Source organism: Rhea americana, unplaced genomic scaffold (genome assembly GCF_003343005.1).
Source record: "Rhea americana isolate MKP2758 unplaced genomic scaffold, rheAme1 scaffold_100, whole genome shotgun sequence".
NCBI classification, from domain to species: Eukaryota; Metazoa; Chordata; class Aves; order Rheiformes; family Rheidae; genus Rhea; species Rhea americana.
In genome coordinates, this window is record NW_028185040.1 from 1,198,664 (window position 1) to 1,205,033 (window position 6,370).

A 6,370-nucleotide genomic window follows, 5' to 3' on the forward strand; every position below is an offset into this window, starting at 1 on the left:
GAAGTAATGCAAACTTGTCTTCATTTGGTTACCATGGATATGGTACTATGTGAGACAAAACCTCCCATTTGCATTGCAAACAACCACGAGCAATGAAGGACACTGAACTTGATATTCTGGCCACAGAGTCTGGCCTGATCTTCCATATGAATGCTCACAAGTAAAATAACCACAGCTTTTGGGCTGCRCTTGGTGCTACGGAAACGAGGGTAAAAAATGTCATTTTCAGACTAAGAAGGAAGACAGAATCATGCACATCTATAGTTAACAAATAGTTATATCAATCATTTCAGCTTCCAGCTTTTTCCCATTTTGCACAAGAAGTGAATCAATCTGTTGATAATCTGGAAGAAGAGATTTCCACAAATAGTGKTATGGATAGAAAGTGGCTAAATCGTATAATTGTTGGGCTTTTATACAACAGTTTTGATCTCACTGAGTGTCCTCTTCATTCTGCAGAAGTATTATATAAAATACCTTAATTTTATACAAAATCCAGTTGAATGAGCAAGACGAATAGTTCCCCAAACAGACCTAGTGGGAACTTGTACAGTACAGTTAATAGCAAAGAGGGAAATTGCCTTGTTTCCCCATAACAAATTGCAGATGATTGTTTGTCTATCAGATTGCTAGACTGTCAGTAATTCTTTTTTATTGCTTTAAGCCCTGCCAGATATATACTCACACATCATTTTTATTTCAGCTGACATTGAATACGAACAACATGACTGTTTCTATGGATAGAAGTAGCCAAATTGCCATTGGTTTGATTAAAAAAAAAAAAAAAAAAAACAGATCTGAAATCCACACCAATGGTTAGTCCACACCAATGAACTGAGCATTTTCTTTCCAAAGGATCTTAGGCACAGATTAACTAGAATGCTAGATCAGACACTTGGCAAATTTACTGTTTCATCCCTCATCCCTGGATGGGAGCAACCAGCCACATCTCTGACTGGGCCAGTGCCCAGCTGTGCTGTCCCAGGATACTCCTCCTGGCTCAATAGTTCAGGCAAGTGATCCATGGCTGGTAATGGGATGGCCCTCACCAAATAAATAGTTTTCCTCTGGCAAGGGGGGCAGGGCCAGGCCTCCATCTCCCCTTATATCACCTGGTCCTCCAGGTTCTCCATGGTCACAGGGCCACCAGCCCTTCAGCTGCCCACTTAAGGGTCCACAGAATAACAGTTTTATACCAATATAAACCCACTCACTTCAGTGAAGTTGTTCCCTGTTGGTATCTGTGCATGAGAGAAAAATTGACTCCAGATGTGTTTGCCTTCTCCTTTTCTTCTAAAACAAGCAACTGGCACCATGCCTACGGCTAAATATGTTTTCTAAAACTATTCTCACAGAGAGCTCACATCCACTGCTATTACATCCACAAGCAAATACTGTGAGAAGAGAACTTTGCAAAAGGATTTCTTAAAGAAATCTCTTGCTTTAGACTGGGCCCTTGYTGGCACACTTTAATATACCTACTTAAATTCTCACAGACTCCAAAACAGCACAGTGCTATGTGGCCCCGAGAACAGTGCCAAAGAGGTGTACAGCATAACTACAGGACCAAGAGCTTCACATACCCTGAAAATTATTTTGGGCATCTCCAGTAGGCCTAATGCTGACTGTAGAGCAAAAGGGACAGAAGCTGCTGGACCCTCACTAACTGTGGTGTTGGGGAGAAGGAAAGGGAAGCAGGTAGATATTAATCACAGAAGTAGTTCTCCAGCCTTGTGGTGCCTGAGTAAGTACCCTTAGACATTATACTCATGAACATCAGTCTTTTCCCACTCTTTCAGAGCACACAACATTAAAATACAGTTGTGGCTGTACTCTTTCTTCCTCCTCCTCTCTGCAAGGATCCAGAAGCAGGTTGAGAAGGAAGAAGGATGCAGGGGAGGATTTGAAATGGGAGCAAATACCTGGTCTAGTGGCTCCTTCTGCATTTCTCCACCAGCTCTCAGTGTTCCTGAGTCTTCACTCTCCCCTCGAAACTGGTGCTGCTTCATTGCTTTGTCCTGGCCAACAGGCCAGTGCCAGGGCTTTTCCAGATACTCCATACAGCAGTGACAGGAAAGCACAGAAAACACTGAGGCCAGCGTACCTTGTCAGGCTGAGGCAACATTACTTCTTAAGTGTGAGTGGAAAAAAACCACCAGGGTGTAAACCCTGGCTATACGTAGCTCTTGAAAACTGACCTTAGTATTTTTTTTACTTTTAGACCAAGTCTCCTGCCACATAGGATCTTTTCTTTCTTCTGCAAGGAAATTGAGTAAGAAACAGTTCTTTCAGCATTTCCTTAAGCATTAATGCACCAGCAAGAAAAAATGCAGTGAGGCAGGATGGATGGTAAATCTGTTGAATGAAGAAGTTATTCAGGGTGCATAATACATTAAAAAAGTCTGTTTTCTTAAATGACTGAAAACAACTTTGGGCTCAACAGATCCACTTCCTCTGTGCATTCAGTTCTCTGTTTATTTTAGTAAAAAAACATGTTGTTTTAATTCTATTAATCTCACATAACTACAAAAGGGATGGGAAAAGTGGTGTTCCCTTCTTTCTCAGTCAGCACAACTGCACATTCTATACGGTAATGCTGAATCCATAAATGGTTATTATCCTGTTATTTCTGCTGCTTTCAGTGGAATTACAGACAGATATCCCAGAAACAAATGGTCTTCTATTTTTATTTCCAGCACTGTCAGAACCAGAAATATGTCATCCTGTTTCTTACAAATCAGGCAAAACTTGAAGAACTGGAATTTAAAAAAATGCTTTTTTTCTTCTTGATAGAAATGGGATCTTTATACCATTAAGGAGAGAACAATAAGTGTATCGGCCCTTGCATGTCAGTCTTACAGAGTCCTTTCCAAAGTATAGCTTCAGTGCAAACTATTTTTACATTTGCTGCTATTTATAATAACACAGGTCAAAGTGGAATCTGGCTCTTACAGCCTTTGTATCCCCTACTCTGCCCTTATGTATGACTTAGCTTTCTTATTTTATGATAGCATACCAGTACTGACTATATGATAAGCATGGATTTCAGTCATGTCTCAGTGATGTCCCAGTGTGAAAAGGCAGACTCAGATTCTGCTTGCTTGCTTCCATTCACACCTGATTTTTCTAGGCTAAATTTTGGAGTAGATTCTGATACCTGTAAGTTGGTTCGCAAGCAGCCTGGCCAACTTCAAGCAGAGGCCGGCTTGCATGGTATGTGTCAGCATATGAGGAAAGAAATCAAATGAGACTGATTCCCTATCTGAGATACAAACAGGACGTTTCAGATGGGGCACATGACATGTTTGCCAGAACTGCTCTGATAAGTGTTTTACCATAATTAGTCTTCTCCTGCCTTCAGGACAAAATTTCAACTGATCTTACTTTCATACTGAAGTCGACAGATTCTGCCCTAAATTGTTTGTGATTTAACTGAGAGTCACTTCAGGTCTCATTCAGAGCCTATAAAAGTCCATAGAAAATTACACACTGAGAGTTTGGTTCAAGCTCTGTCCTCACAAATGACCACTCCAAAATCTGCTAGCTATCACCTGCATTCATTTTTCCCATCTGTGAATGACCAAAAACCCAGATGGCAAACATTTTAGGTTTCTCTGTTGATAAGAGAAACTACATAATACGTGTGTGGTTGAGGCGGCCAGGGGAGTTCATGTATATATAATTGTTTGTGTTGTAGGCCAGATTTCCTGTCCCTTAGTTAAATATGTCATTTAAACAACTGTTAATCATATGTCTATGTCTGACTAAACAAAGATGATAGCAGATAAATCAATAATTTAATCTAACTTTATACAGACCAAGAAAAATACATAGCTTAGTGTCTTAGATATAGGTATGGTTAGACGTTGTATATTTAATCACTCAGTGATACAAGCTTCAAGATGCAGCCATTGATAAATTGGCACTGTCCCATGTGCATGCAATAATCCACTTCTAAGACATTATCCCGTGGCATTAGACACACACTACCATTGTACTAGATGTGTTTGCACACAGCGGGATAACAGAAAAAGATTCGTGTTCTCCAAAGATACTTTTCTTGGCATTTMTCTTCTGCCAGCAGTGCTTATCTGGGGTAGGCTTACAATACAAATACAGCTTTAATGAAGAATAAGGGAAAGTAAACAAGCCTTACCTACGCCAGTATGGATACTGCAAAGCATGCTCTAATATGCATTCAGAAGCCAGAAAGTGAATAGGTGAAACTCTCCAGCTGGCTTTTCCATCTTCGTGATGCTCCGAAGATCTGTCACAACGTTCCCTGTTCCTAAAGGGGAGAGGACAAACATTTGCCTAACCTTGGCTGATATTTTCATAATCCCTATCCATTCACGCTGAAGAAAAACCTGTTTTTCAAATACACTGTGTGTCGCTTATGTGTTTTCAAGAACAGGAATATTCAGGAAGTTTTGCGGTGTTGAGTTTCTCTCTTAAAGTGGTGAGGGAAGTTGACGTGACCCAGATTTTAGAAGCCAGAGGGTTCTGCTGTTGGGGCTATTGCCCTACCAATGCCACAAACAAAGGCAGAACTAAACCTACCTATGCCCAGGGTATGTGCATACATGTGTATGTGCACATGAAACCCCCTCAGCTGCAAGCACAGTGAAAGGGAAATTTCGGTCAGAACTGGGGAGGGCCCTAACCGAGCTCGTTGCTGTTCCAGATGAGGCTCCTTATGCCAAGGACCAGACCTGGCTCAAAGATGATGAACAGCCCTGGCAAAATTAAGTGTTGATCTCCAAAAGACGGCACAAAGAAACAACGACTGAGCATTACTAAAGAGGGGGAGGAGTAAGTGGCAGTTTCAAGGGGATTTCCAGGGTGAGGATGGAGACTAGGAAACTTGGTGCAATACCATGGCTATGGATGGCAGCTGAGAGGGGGGTCAGTGGGATCACAGGGGCTAAAAGCGCTTCAGCAGGGCTGTGGGAGAAATCACTTCTCCAAACTACTCTTTTCCTCATCCTTTTCCTTCCCTATCCTTTTTTTTCCCCTCACTTAAGAGGGTCCCTCTCTCCACTCCATTTTCTTCTAAGATCCAGTCCTCCTCCTCTTACTCTTCCTCACAGTGTCCTTCTTCCACCATTCTCCCACCAAAAGACCTCTCTCTATCTCCTCCTTCCCCAGCAGCCCCCACTCACCCTCTTGCTGCAATAAGATGGGAGAAAAGTTATGGCTGAAACAAAACAAAACAAAACAAAACAAAAACAAAACAAAACAAAACAAAACAAAACAAAAAAAAGATGTGACAAGGGGGTCCTGAGAGCAGAGGGAAGCAGCAGAGCAGAAAGCCCTACCGATGGCTGGGACTGTGCACTCAGGAGACATAGGCCACTCCAGCTAATGATGCCCTCTCCTTCTCTACAGGTAGAGCTGCCACCTGTTACCTTAGCTACCTTCTCTGCTGCTGGCGGCAGCTGGCCTGGAAAGGGACGTGCAGGGAAGGGCTAATCATCTGGGAAGGATGACTACAGTGCATCACTGCTTCTCAGAGAGAATGTGCACCTGACCAAGAGCTAGCTTCAAGGAACACATATTTATCCTTTTCAGAGGTTAAACTCAGCCAGAATCAATTGTCCCATACACCCTCATGTAAGCCTAAACTTGTTACGGGGCCAGATTTCAAATACCTTTCCAAACCCTCAGTTTCATTGATGCTAGGATCACTTAGCAGATCTGTTAATCTGAAGGAGGAGTTTACAATCCAGACAAAACTGTGTTGAGAGTGTGTTGAACAAGAGACGATATACCATAATTTTGGGTCAAGCAAAATGAATAGGATATTGCAGCTGRATTCCAGAAATAGAAATCTAGGAAATTTAGAATTAAAGAAATCCTACATTTTGATGAGAGACCTATGCTCTGCCCTGAAGCRACATAGTGCAATAACAACATCACCAAGGCATTTTATTGTATGTTGCCCCAAAGGATCCAAAACTGCTATTAAATAGCCAAGAGAGAGAGGCAAGTGCATTTTTCTCATGAGTTAAAATTATCTGAATGACTTAACCTTGCATAATTATCTATAACCACACTTCCAGCAAAATTCAAGGCAGTTATAAAACTGTGCTCTTGCAAGTTTGGGTGACCTGTGTGATGACATTCCCACTGCCTCATACTGAAAGCCCAAAAGTCATCAGCCTGCAGGTTGGTTCTGTCCCAGTGTTTCTTCCTCCCTCTTACCCATTGACTTTTTGTCCAGTGGAGACAGAGAAAAGCCCTCCACGCAGTGGTGCTGCTCAAACACCCCAAGGCCTTCTTACATATCTGCCACTGTCCCTCCTTGAGCATCCAGGCACTGTTGTTCCTGCAGGAAAACAGGAACTCCGTGTGCTGGTCTTGCACAGGC